The sequence below is a fragment of the Manduca sexta genome, chromosome 18 (assembly GCF_014839805.1).
Source record: "Manduca sexta isolate Smith_Timp_Sample1 chromosome 18, JHU_Msex_v1.0, whole genome shotgun sequence".
Classification (NCBI taxonomy): Eukaryota; Metazoa; Arthropoda; class Insecta; order Lepidoptera; family Sphingidae; genus Manduca; species Manduca sexta.
The window spans coordinates 316,276-330,424 of record NC_051132.1 but is presented as its reverse complement, the minus strand read 5'-3'; the positions used below and the strand labels follow the sequence as shown (position 1 = coordinate 330,424).

Below are 14,149 nucleotides of genomic sequence, written 5' to 3'. Positions count from 1 at the left end.
GTATATAATAGAGGCCTGATATTATTAATAATAAAATAATAATTATTACATAACATAATTAAAAAACTAAGTAATTTCATAGTGTGATTTCATACTTACATAGAAAATTCAACATTAAGACATTTTTTTTAAATATGTTTTCATAATCCGGGTAGTTCGCATAGCAACAGTAATGCTGTAAGCTGTAACCATAACTCGCGCGTTACAGTTAACAAACATAGTTCGCGGTGAGAGAAGTAATGTATAATTTAATAGCGAATCAAAGGCTACGCTGTCTACGTGAGTTTCTAGTCCAATAGTATTTGCCGACTTGCAACTATGGTTATAAAAACTTGTTTTGAAATAATATTTTGTTAACAGTATCAACGGCTTTCCATGTTTTGGTCTTGGGCTTATTTTAATTGGAAGTTGAATCCATGAATTTCTAGTAATAATATAATGTACAGCCAGGATCAAAAGTAGTTGAACTAATTGAAAAAATCAATTTATTAATAGTAGCTAGACTGGGAGCTCATCCATTAGGTTTTACGCAAAGAATGTTCCAAAGCCTCGAATAATTATACCTACACCAATACAAATGCAAGTCATGTCATTGACAAAGGAGCCAGCAATGGAGAGTTATTGTATGATTCTGGCTGAAATTACGTTTAATATTTTTCGAAAGTCACTATTTTTAATTGAACGTCAAATGCAAACGTACCCATGAACTTCAAAGGCAAAGCCAATTTTACCGACGAGACCTCCTTAAGTAACAAAAGTTCTAAATAGAGTTGCCGAAGTTAAAAACATTAGTGGTATTTATATACCAAATAAACAATGTTGAACTAATGCACTTTAGCAACAAATTACAATTAAGTGGTAACAAAAGTTTATGTCAAACGTAACCGCGAAACTAACCTCGCAAGAATTGCAGTTTGCCAACCCTAAGCGAAGTGTTAGCAGCGTGCCGCGTTCGCGCCCGCCCGTCGTCAGTAGACTGTAGGGCGCCGGAGCGATCGCCCACCAGTTGAGTTCCAAGTTCAAGTTCGAAATTCAAAAACTCTGCCAAAAATAAAACCGCCGTTTGGAGTGTTGAAAGTAATTCTATTTTTAAAAATATTTACCGTTAATTTTAGTTGTGCACGTAGTGTAAAAGTTTTAGTCCTGTGAACTTAAACTTTTGTTTTGAAGTTTGAAGGAAAACGCAGTGAACTACAGGTAAATAGATTTTAATCTATTTAAGTACATAACATAATATGTAATGTGAACCATAATCGGAGGAAAACCACTAAAATATATTATGCACTATAATTAATATTTTGTAACATGACAAATCACGTACTTTGGAAAATCATATTTTTTTTACCGAAATTTATTAAATGTTAGATAATTATTATCATCATCATCATGATCATTATTTCAAATTGCGCGGCGTTAGATAGAAGCTTAAAATTTTATATCACTAAAAAGAAATAAATAAAAGTTAAATGAATATAACGAAAAATCAGCGCTTTTTATTTGTGTCTTATATTCATCTAAAAAGTTTTTCAAAACTATTTCACATTTATTTTTCTCGTACTCTACGAGTTTATGATCGTTCACGCTTTATTTAATTATGGACATTTAAAAACTTTAACACCTTCATAATTTCAAAATGGAAATAAGACGTTACTTAAATATGAATAATAATAATAGGTGTCTATAGCTCTTCAGTAAGTATAAACAAACTTGGTAGGTCACGAGACTAAAAATACTATATCTTTTCTTCACCAATAGTATACCATTTATTTGTAAAAGTAGTCTATTTTTACAGTACAAAACTTTGTCAGGGCCATTGTTTATTTTAATGAGATTCTGGCGATTTAACAAAGGCATAATTTGTGAAAAGTAACGTCTATTTTTTAAATAGTTTATATAACTTAGCAGGATATAATTTTAATTTTATTCCAATACAGAAAAAATGCTTACATAGGACATTCAGTATTTGTTTTACGATAGAACTACGTATGAAGTAGTATATCAGTAGCGAAGGGTGAAATGTTCCGAAAGGGAACCCGACACAACATATAAGTATTAATAACATCGTCGGTTGAAAGGCTAACTAAGCGACATATCTTTTCAAAAATTTTTAGGTTCTTAACCTGGAAAAACACATTTAAAATATAGAAAAAAGTGCTGATTTTAAATATATATAAAGCTTAGTGTCGCTTAGCCTTTCACCCATCGATATTCATAAATGCGGTCTGCAAATTGTTCTAATGATAATTAGATAAAACATTACGAAAGGGAAGCCAGTAGGAATCGAGTCATATGGACCGTTCGCCACTGTAATATATTATCATGCTTTTGTATCAATAGGCATTTAAGATCATGAAGCTAGCTAATTAGAAATTGCAGTAATAATTTGGGTTATCATGTGTAGTTTTTATGAACAGCCACCATGTCTACGTCCTTTTGTGGATATATTTCCAAAGCCCGCAAATAGCGAACGCACGAAACGTAGTGTTGCGTGATTTGGAAATGGGTATCACGACCTTTCGGGTCCCTTAAATTAAAAATGCACAAAGAACAGACGATTTCGAACCTTATTGATGTGGAAAAATCAACAAGGCGTTATCTGCAAATAGTAATTTGAGAGGGTGTCTTTTTTACTGAATGACAAAACCGGCGTACGGTTCACTTAATAGCAAGCGATTTCCTGTGAACAATGGTGACCTGTATTTTATAACCAAACGCTATTTGGTACTGTGTTCATTATTCGGATAATTAACACTAAATGTTACATACATAGCTTCACGTTATTTCCCTTTTAAGGGGTAGAAAGTAGCATATCACCCAATAGTGGCGAAATGGCTTCACTTTCGTAATTTATGTCATATCTAATTATCATTAGAACGATTTGTAAGCCGTTACCTATATGTTGTGTTGGGTTCCATTTCCGAAAATTTCACCATTAGCCACTGTCACCCGGCTATGTTTGGTGACATTGTAATAGAGCGCGTCTATTGTCATTCACGGGACGTTTCTAGACTACAGGTTGATACTGAGTAGAAAAAACCAATGTCATTTTAGCTGACCCGAGATTCAAACCCGAGACATCAGCTCGATAGTCGTAACGTGCATGCAGTACAACGACACCACCGAGCCAGTCAAATATTACTTCTCATAATGATCATAACTTACATTAGTTATAATATTCCTTAATACGGAACATAACAGTTCTTGAAAATTGAGGCTTGGTGACAGAAATAAATAATGTTAGTAGCTATGCAGTCGAACTTTCAAACACGAAAATTAAATCCTTCATAATACTTTAATATTTTAAGTTACTTAAAATGATTAAATAACGTAGATATTTTCGGTTAAATATTCATTTTAAGTTGTAAGTAAACATATTTTAAATAAATAAAACAACGTTAACAACATTGATAATACATTTTATTACGTTCCGATTCCACGAGCCGTTGTTCAAGAAACTGAAAAGTATGTCAATACAATTTTATACGGCTTTGGATTGATTTGATAACAAGAAGCACTCTGTCCCCACAGAGCTTTATCACATCGAATGAAAGTGCTTTGAATGTTGGTACAGTATTTTCTCACCAACGCATCCAATGGATGTTCGAGTTCTCGTACTAATCGACAACGCTTCAAAGAGAAGCCCTTACCGCATTAGAAGCCGACGTGTTATATAGATTAAATAAAGGACATCACTAATATTCTAATAACCTATAGTTTCCCATTATGGTACGAAGCTCAAGGATATGTCTACATTATTCAGATCTTGAAAGCCCAGTCCCAGCCCATTTGGACCGAAACGGCTTATTTTATAGCATACCTTTGCCTTCATAACACGTAATCGAATTCGTGTGAATTTTTGCTGTTAGTTATTTTAATTCAACAACTTTGACACTTTAAAAGTAACCGATGAATCTCACTCGAGCGCCATATATAAAATTTTCCATAAATTCATACAACACCGGCGTTTGCTTCCGTAATAGTTCGCGAAACTGTTACTCAGCGCCCTTTACTGTTGTAAAACTCTGTGAAAATAAACTGTTTCTCAGGAATTTAGTTTTCAATGGAATCGGATGGGTTCAATAGTTATAGAGATTATCCCCAACATGTAAACAAAAGTTTATAATAGTATAAATTAGTAAATATTTCATGCAAATTTATGGTCTCGTAGCACAACGTTGTCGGCAGCGCCTACGTGCTACGCCACTGATCGTAGCTCAAGATTACACTAAGATTAAGGGGGCAGTGGCCTACGTATTCGGCTATTTAAAATGATTTTTTAAATTATAGCAATATTACGAATATTTCATATTGAAATAATATGATTACCTACATAGGTATTTAGAATTTTGAAGTCTAAGATTAGTAGATCCAGTACTGGAAAGATATTTTATCAATATCCTTTATAGTTAAGGCATTTTATCTACTTGTAAGACTATCGTTTTAAGACAGTCGCCTTTAACTACAAATTATTTCATTCACCATGACACATATCGACAATATACTGACATAAACTTTATGACAATATATTCATAATTGCCACAAACATTACGCCCACACCTAAACTAGAGTAATAAAGATGTAGTTTCGATTAATGGCCTTTTAAAAGATAGTAATAAAGTGATTTATAAGGTTAATGTCTGCTAGTACATTTACGTTTAATCCAGGGTTTGAGACCAAACTAATCCTGACAAATGAGTTATCTATACATTCTTGGTCACGCGATTGACAAATAAAAACGTCTGGATTTGTAGAGTTTCGATCGTTTTATTGCTATCATCGGTTTTAAGGTAATTTACTTGGTACTTACGTAGCTAACTGCAAATATATTTTCGTGATGTTTGGTACAACCTACATTTTTGAATGATTACTATATTAGGGAATCTGAATGTTAATCTAAAATTACGTAATAATATCAAAGGTCTATTTGAAAAGACGTATTTTGGAAGTCGTTTAAAATGATGATCAGATTAAAAGAAATAGTGGTTGTAATCATTACGCCTTCATCCATCGGTTTAATTAGCTTTCAGTCTGGTCTACCTTCTTTCCTTTTTATGGCATAATATAGCAAACGAGTAAGTGGTTCCCCTGAAGTTAAGTGATATGTAAAGTCAGCTATAAAAGTAGCCAACAAAACTTAAATATGCTTCTACGTATTAACTTCAATCGAAATTTTATTTTTTCTATATTTAAAATAAAGTCAATCCTTAGCAAATTATTTTACTAAAGAAAAAACGGCGATAGCCTAGTTGGGTGTGGAACGGACTGCCAAGACGAATGTCCGCAGGTTCAAATCCCAAGGGCACTCACCTCTGACTTTTCTAAAAAATCATGTGTGCATTCTTTGTGAATTTATCGTTCGCCATAACGGTGAAGGAAAACATCGTGAGGAAACCTGCACATCTGAGAAGTTCTCTATAGGAATTTCGAAGGTGTGTGAAGTCTACCAATCCGCACTAGGCCAGCGTGGTGGACTAAGGCCTAATTCCTCTCAGTAGTAGAGGAGGCCGTGCTCAGCAGTGGGCAAGTATATAATACAGGGCTGATATTATTATTATATTTATAAAGAAAAAACGATTATTGACAAGGACAAAAGTTTAAATGCGATTTGAAATTTAAAATTTTTCAACTATGGTTGCTAAACTAACTACTAACTGTATATGTTAATTAATTTAACCGATACTAAAATTCTGCTTATTTTTACAATCTGAGAGTTGAGATATAAGATATTCAGTAAAAGTGACGTTATGTTTTTATACATATCTACACCCATACCGATTAGGAAGGGTGAAATTTTTCAAAAGGTAACCCGAGGCAAAAAGAATGCCTTAGTGGCGGTAACACATGGCGGCCAATTTATCACAAAACAAAAACTAAGACAAACGTAAATAAACCCAAAAGGAAGCCGATAGGAATCGATTTGCTTCGTTTCGTCACTGACCTTATACTATACCTACTCTATTGTGTTTTAATTTTCGATTTTTTAAAGAGCGATCGATAGATCTCGTTTTATTACATTAAGGCAAAAGTCCTATGGCACGTTTACATCTTAATTTTGTCTTGACTTAGGCGATATAACATAGATAAAGTGTTTACTTACTTAATATGGATTGTAACTTTAACTTAAAAGTTTTTACTTAGATCTCACAACTTTGTCATTCTGAAAGGCGTTTACACTTTCCTTGTGGTAGTTAGATGCTTTTAGGTTACTTATCCTGCTTATGTTTTCCTACCTAAGTTCTAGTCTTAAAACATTAAAGAATGTTTAAGGTAAGTTGGAATTCTTAGCTTGTAAGGACCGCGTGTTAGTGAACATTTTCTACACTAAACATTGTACCAACAAAATGTTCCATAATGCGCCGCGCAGACGTTTTGAATTTGTTACCTAGAATACATTGGAATACTTCTAAAACAGATAGAATATTTCGGATCGCGTAAAAATATTCAATATTGTCTAACATATGGAAGGATTTATAATATCATTTCGAGATTGCTTTACTAAAAGAAACTACATACTTGTCCTGTACCTCTGCTAATATTGTGCCAAAAATCAAACATGAATAATAAATAAATAAATGTTTTCAAAAAAGATCCCGGTTTTAGTATTTTTATTTTTCGATTATTTTGTTGTTTAGTGCAAACATGGCGTGTGCGTGAGTGTAGAAATGACAAAAAGTATAATGTTGCCGCTGCAATTCACTTAGAGTGGCAATAGTGGTATTAGGGGATGTAAAATTAAAATGGCTATTTAATGATATTTTTCAAAATTTGCTTTTCTATTTTACATCTACGGTTCGAGTAATTTGTTGTTAAGTGTTATTTTTAAAGATAAGTACATGACTTCATTTGGCAATACCAAAATGAACCTATATAATGTCACCGGAAGACAAAATATGTTACACGTAGTTAGGCAATTAATATGACCATGTATATACTATTTATTACTAACTAGCTGACCCGACAGAAGTTGTCCCGTCTTAACTATGAATTTGCAGCGCGCATTCTGTCAATCGCTGACAATAATTTCTAACAATTGACAGTTATATAAAATTAATATTATCGTTAAGTTTCCTTAACTTTTCTAATTTTCCGCGCCATTTTTAGATTTTTTTCTTTTATAAGAACCTTCTCCTGACAATAACAAACACATCAACAAAAAAATAGTGAAATCGCTCCAGCCGTTCACGCGTGATGGCGTGACCAAGGAAAATAGGGATTCATTTTTATATATATAGATATGGTTAGTAATTAAATACGTGTATTACACAGGTAGCTATTGTTACCCTTACTCTCCCTAACTGTCCGCTGTGCACTGCGCAATACGCATCGGTGCGTTTCATTGCTCACTCGATGAACACGCAACTCTTCCCATTTTATTTTTTACTTTGCCAGGGTAGGCGTTCTGTTTCTGCCACCAGTAGAAGTAGTAGTAGTTTTATAATTTAACGATAAAGTGACCCCACTGCACTAGATGGTAAGTGGAGTGGGAGTCCAATAGAATTTCGACTGATATGACTACACCTCGACAGTCGACACAATTATGTCGGCCTGTTGGAGCCGGATATACACAGGCTGATCATAAAATGCGACACACTTACGTGGGCCATTATGGCTATTTTGTTTCAATGCTAGTTTATTAAAGTAATAGTGCATGGAGTTAGTGTTACAATACTAATGTATGTAGAGCATTAATATGTCAATTAGTTGCTTATAGGTAATATTTGTGTCTATCAGTGGCGAAGCGTCCATACAACCCGATTCCTACCGGCTTCCCTTTTAAGTCTATTTTCGTTTGTCTTAGTTTTTTTTTTCTGTTAAATTGGCGGCGATATGTTAACTAACGCTATTTTTTGGCTCGGGTTACCTTTTGGAAAATTTCACCCTTCGCCACTGGTGTCTATCCGGATAGCGACCTCCGTATGCAAGTTAAAATTCATCATTTTTTTATTTATTTATTTTTTATTTATTTATTTATACATATATTATAACACCATAACAGTTGAAACCAATGCGATGTTATACAGATTTAATTTTAACAATCTACTTCAACACATCTATGAGCCATTTCAGTGAATTCTGACAGGTTACATATAAATATATCCAAGTTCTGAGATATAGTATTAAGCAATCGTATGGCCCGTGACAAGGGCGCAAACCTTAGAATATTTGTTCGCGGTGTTTGAAGGCGGAACAGTGGTAGGTGGCGCCGAGTGCTGACGCGGCCGCTCGGCACGCACAGCTGTAGCGCGGAGAGCACCTCCGGCAGGTGTACCCACCCGCGCCACACTTTAAATATTAATTTGACAAGCCCAACATTCCTCCTCACTTCCAGCTTGCAGTAACCAACCATACCTATCACAAACAGGCTGGGGTACATCAAAGGATAATAAGGGTACACACCATATTGCTTATTATATAGAAAGCGAGTGAATTTATTTTGTATTTTTTCCACCATGAGTGTATATTTTGTTTCATGAGGATTCCATATTATAGCGCTAGTTTCGAGCTGACTTCGAACCAACGCATTAAATAGAATTTTGATTACTAAAGTACCAAAAATATTATTGCAGTGTCTCAAAATAAATCCTAGTTTACGAAAAGCCTTCTTACAGATGTCAATAATGTGATTACGAAAGGTAAATTCTGCTACCATCTGGATTCCTAAATCCCGTAAAGAAATAACTCGCGGTATGATCACGGCATCCATCCTGTACTGATAGTTGAGTGGTGCTCGTGCACGGCTATAGCTTATCACACTGCATTTGACCACATTGAAATACAGCTTGTTGCTCTTACTCCACTGCACAACTCTATCAATATCTCGTTGGAGACGCTCAGAATCAGATGTATCAGCTATGGACCGAAATATCTTGAGGTCGTCAGCAAACAAAAGACATTCCGACTCTACGATGATTGATGGGAGATCATTAACCATGATAATGAATTCTAATGGTCCTTGTGTACTTCCTTGACTCACACCTGATAAAGTGAGGTATAGGCGAGATTCATAACCGGCATATTCAACATACTGTCTGCGATCGCCAAGGTAATTAGCGAAGAATTTCAAAAGATGAGGAGTAAAGCCAATCGCAGCGAACTTTCTGAGTAAAATGTCATTATCAACTGTGTCAAATGCCTTTCCAAAGTCGAAGTACGCGGCATCAACTTGTCTTCCAGCATCAAGGACTGGAGTTAGATAAGATATGAATGACAATAGGTTAGTCCCTGTACTCCTACCCGGCCGAAAGCCATGTTGTGTATTAGTCAATCGGTTGTCCACTTGTGTCAATATACTAGTGTACAAAACCATTTCAAATACCTTGGCAAATGCAGACACCACTGCTACTGGTCGATATTCACTAACATCTGATTTTGAGCCTCCTTTCGGAACCGGGATAACTCGAGTGATTTTCCAATTATCGGGATACCTACTTTCTCTTAAACATAAATTAAAGATGTGCAATAGTGGTTCTTCAAAGATCTTACTACAGTCTTTAACAATATAAGGCGGTATACCGTCAGGGCCTACAGAATGTTTAGGCTTGATGCGGCTTAGGGCAGCACGCACTTGACGTGCGGTCAGCTGGCCAACGTGCACCCATCATATCATAGGGTCCCATATACATTAGTGTGTCGCGTTCCGGGATCAGCCTGGGTATTTCATGTTCAAGCAGGCCCGCATAATCGTGTCGACTGGCGAAATTATCTTTCGTGAATCGAACCCAGGACCTCAGAGCGCTATTGTACCGGACATGCAATACAACTACGCCACCGAGGCAGTCGAGAAAAAGAGAACAGCATGCAGTATTCTGTAATGACTTAAGGTTATAGCTTAAGGTCCATTTTTCATACATTTTGTTTCACCTTTAATCTGGGTAACTAAACAAGTATTGACAAGTAAAGAATTTAAATTCGTCTATTTCGCCGTATTAAATTTTAAAGGCCGAAATATCCATGCATATTAATTATTTTTACGTTTTTCTTTCAACTGCGAGAACTAATCACTAACTAGACGTGAATTTAAATTCTTTACTTGTCAATACTTGTTTAGTTACCCAGATTAAAGGTGAAACAAAATGTATGAAAAATGGACCTTAAGCTATAACCTTAATATCAGATTGTATTTTGGCAACCCTAGCTATATTATGGCATAGAAACCTTAGTAAAGACTTATCTTGAAATAGCTTAGGTCCATATTTGCTCAACTCATCAAACTGCACAATGAAGTTTGCTCGAACTCACAGCTTCAGAGTTAATTACTAAGGTGACTTGCAGAATTTACCGGACTCTCTATTGTTCTTTTAACTAGAGATAGTTGCAAGTTGGCCCTATTGGTGTTGGATAATAGAGGCGGTAAATATCGGTAAAGTTTGTATGAAAAGTACTACTACTTTAAAGTACACGCTCACACGCACACTCACGCGTTTTATCCCGGAAGGGGTAGTAAGAGGCGCACCTTTTAGGATCCATTTTTCGCCATGTGTTGTTCCTATAATGTGGTGAGTGAAGTAATCGCCATATGGGACACAAATTTCAATCCCCGAGCTGATAATGAATAGTAAAACTGAATATCACTTTTCCCGACCCGAGATTTGAACCAGGGACTTCAACGCGGTAGTCGTACCGCAATACAAGTAAGCCAGTGACGAAGGGTCAAAGTATCACAGTCCTGTCCTATTCCAGTGGCGCAATTTCTACATTACCTGATTTCTTCCGGCTTCCCTTTTGCAACTTATGTAAAATCTAATTCTCATTAGACTGATTTGCTGATCGCATTTATGCATATTGGTACCTATAGGTACCAATAAATGCGATCAGGTAACATATAATGTTATATCGGGTTTCCTCTCGGAAAATCTTGAACTTCGCCACTCCCCACTCTAAGACATAGTTGGTCGTGGATTTCAGTTATTAAGAGAAGCTTTTGGTTATACAACACAGCGCGGAGTGTTCCTAAACAAATATTTGCAACACAAGTCTAAAGAAGTTTGTAGAGCCTTTTATATATAAAACCTAAAGGAGACTTGTCACTGGTTTTATTATAAGGTTAATTAGCTAAGTATTAAACTTATTTTAAATGTTCATTTTCTAATAGAAGGCTCACCTACACGGTCTCGTAAGTAACACAATACAACCCAAAATTAATAATAGACTAGCTTCTGCTCACGGCTTTGACCAAGTTAAAATATTTTTTTTAATAATATATTTTCCAGAGATATAAGTAGCCCATATCCTTCACGATATGATTTTACACAGATATGATACAATTATTTTGCTTTCAGACGATACTAATTAGTCCATATTAAATATCTTTTATGTGTTCATGGAGTCATGTTATAACATACGAAAATGAAATTCGTAGACTCATTACATTAAATATGATTTGTTCGTGTATATTTGTCAATACGACGAGGTTTTAAAATTGTGTTACTAGTTAAAAGTGATGTAAATGTCGTTTATTTATTTGGCTTGGTTAATTTGGAAGTTGCTTTATCTCTTGGTTTTGCTTTAAATTAATATAATAATATCAGCTCTGTATTATATACTGACCCACTGTTGGGCACGCGCCTCCTTTACTACTGAGAAGGATTAGGCCTTAGTCCACCACACTGACCCAATACGGGTTGGCAGACTTCACATACTTTTGAAATTTTTACAGAGAACTTCTCAGGTACGCAGAGTTTCTCATGATATATTCAATTTCGAAACCTTAAGGATACATGTAATAATTCAATATTATGGATCGGCATTAGCTCCCATTGAGTCAAGATTATCATGATTTTCAATCCACGCCATATTGAACCTTATTATAATAATTTAATTATCATTCCCACTTCAATATCGAACATAGGCAACGTTCTTTGCTTTATCCCACAAAGGAAACGCATACTCAACGAAACATAATAAAACGCGATATACCTTTGACGCTCTGTATCGGGAAAATCATTTATACCTCCCTTATTAATTCCATCCTTTATGGAAAATTTATCCAATTTTATTATGTGGAATGAAATTAAAAATATATTACTATGTGTAGGTCTTCCAACATAACAAAAAAGTCCCACTATTTTTCGCGGAAAAGTATAATCAATTTATATTTATCTACGATTTGGTCTGTATGTTAAATGTTATCCATAAGTCATTAGAGCTTAACTACTAACGTCTATCCATATTTATAAACATTTATGAATCAAATCACATACATCAACATATTCATCAACCCGAGACATTTTTTAATGGAAGATAAGAAAGATATATCATTTGATAATAAATAATTGTCGCAGCTTATAAACAGTAAATAATAATTTAGAGCAAATTGACGATGTTTATGGAATGAAAAAGAAGTTTCCGTGTTCGGGAGTATAGATATTGATAAAAGGGATGAATTGAATGTACTGGCGTCTTACTTGTGTAAGATAAGAGGTAAGGTGGAAAATTTCTTTATGGTAAGATTGGACATAAACAGGCCAAAGATCCAAAAGCCAAAGATTCCAAGTGATCTATTTCGTCGCTCTCTTGACGATGAGCGCCAATTGTTGTCATTACCATAAATAGATAATGTTATCAAACTGTATCAAAGTTCTGCATGAAATTGTATTATGTGACTTGTAGATTTGAAGTAATAAGTCCAAAAGGGCCCATGATTATGAAATTGATGATTTTTATTGATGGTGATGATTACAATAGTCAGATGGTTTTAGCAAAAAAAATAACCATTGAATTCATTTTATAGATACAGAAAATCAAATTAATTTAAATCGACTGTGGCATATTTTTTTTTTATTGCTGCTTGAATGACGAGATAAGCTTGTCATTCGCCTGATGGTAAGCGCTACGACCTCCCATAAACAGTAGAAACACCATCCAGCACCTTGAATTACAAAGTATTGTTTGGTATTCCACTGCGCTCGCCATCCTTAGACATGAGATGTTAAGTCTCTTATGTCCAGTAGTATTAGTAGTGGCATTCGACATTTTTAAGCATTGGCATAATTTTAATGCCACGAAACAAATTCTGTTTATTATCCTCAAAAAATACAAGCTTGCAAAGGCTAATTACCATTCTTTCAGCCTCACCGCGCATCTTCGTAAAAATCCCCTGTAAATAAAATTAATGAATTTTACACAGCGCTTCGTTAACTGCGTGTATTTAACAATTTAACGATTAAAATTAATTAATTGATTAACATAAAAGCGTTTGCGAGTACTTGAATGTTTGTGTTGTTAATTAGGATGTGTTTCTTCGTAAACAGAAATAAAGGTGCTTTTGTGTAAAAACTACGTTATGGATTCAGTGTTGTCAGGGACAAACTAAATCTAAAGGATTTGAAATTTGTGGGGTCACGTTTTAAAGTTATTTTAGGAGACTCTTCTGGCTTCAGTGTTTATTTTTTGATAACATGTCTCTCTAAATTTTTTACAACACACACAATCACGCCTTTTATTTCAGAAAGGGTAGGCAGACGCGCAACTGTTGCGTTCACTTATCGCCGAGTATATTTTTTTCATCATGTGAGGGCATGTCAATCGCCATATCGAGCACAATTCCAGACACCGGGCTCATGCTAAAGAGAAACAACCAATATCATTTTCCGAGACTCGGCACCGAGATTCGAACACGAAACCTCACAATGGAGATCGTACCACGTACGCAATACAACTACGCCGAGGATGTTTATCACAATACTTCATGATTATTAAAGATTTGATTTTATAACTCACTGTTCAAAGCGCAATTTATTTCTTTGTAAATTCATAGTCATTAACAAAATTGACTACAATGGTTTGCTACCTTTATATTATTAACTTCACATAATTACACTTGAAGTGCAAATGTTTTCTTGCGTTTCTTTCATAAATCTCTAAAGCCATTATCCAACCTATTACGATTATAAATCAACGGAAACAATTTACGAAGAGGTCCCATTATTCAGCGTAAAAGGAAAATACCCCAACAATTGAGATCTAATTACCAGATATTGAATAAACTCACGAGAATAAAGGTCAGAATGCCAAACTATATAGAATAAATTAATTATTATGGTCCAATGGAAGTTATTATAAAAGACTAGTTACTGCTGGCGACTCCGCCCGCGTGAAAAATTTTTACCTAATTTTTTTTTGGATAATAGTCGCGCAATATAGGTAAGGA

At 34.9% G+C, this 14,149-nt stretch overlaps 1 protein-coding gene across 1 annotated transcript in view; it reads left to right on the top strand.

The window, feature by feature from the left end:
- Window positions 1–970: 970 nt before the first annotated feature.
- Window positions 971–14,149, top strand: part of LOC115443370 (dopamine receptor 1) — a 109,446-nt gene continuing 96,267 nt past the window's right edge. The window contains exon 1 of the mRNA XM_030168745.2: window positions 971–1,197. The gene's annotated coding sequence lies outside the window, so the exon portion shown is untranslated. The remainder of the gene's footprint in view (window positions 1,198–14,149) is intronic.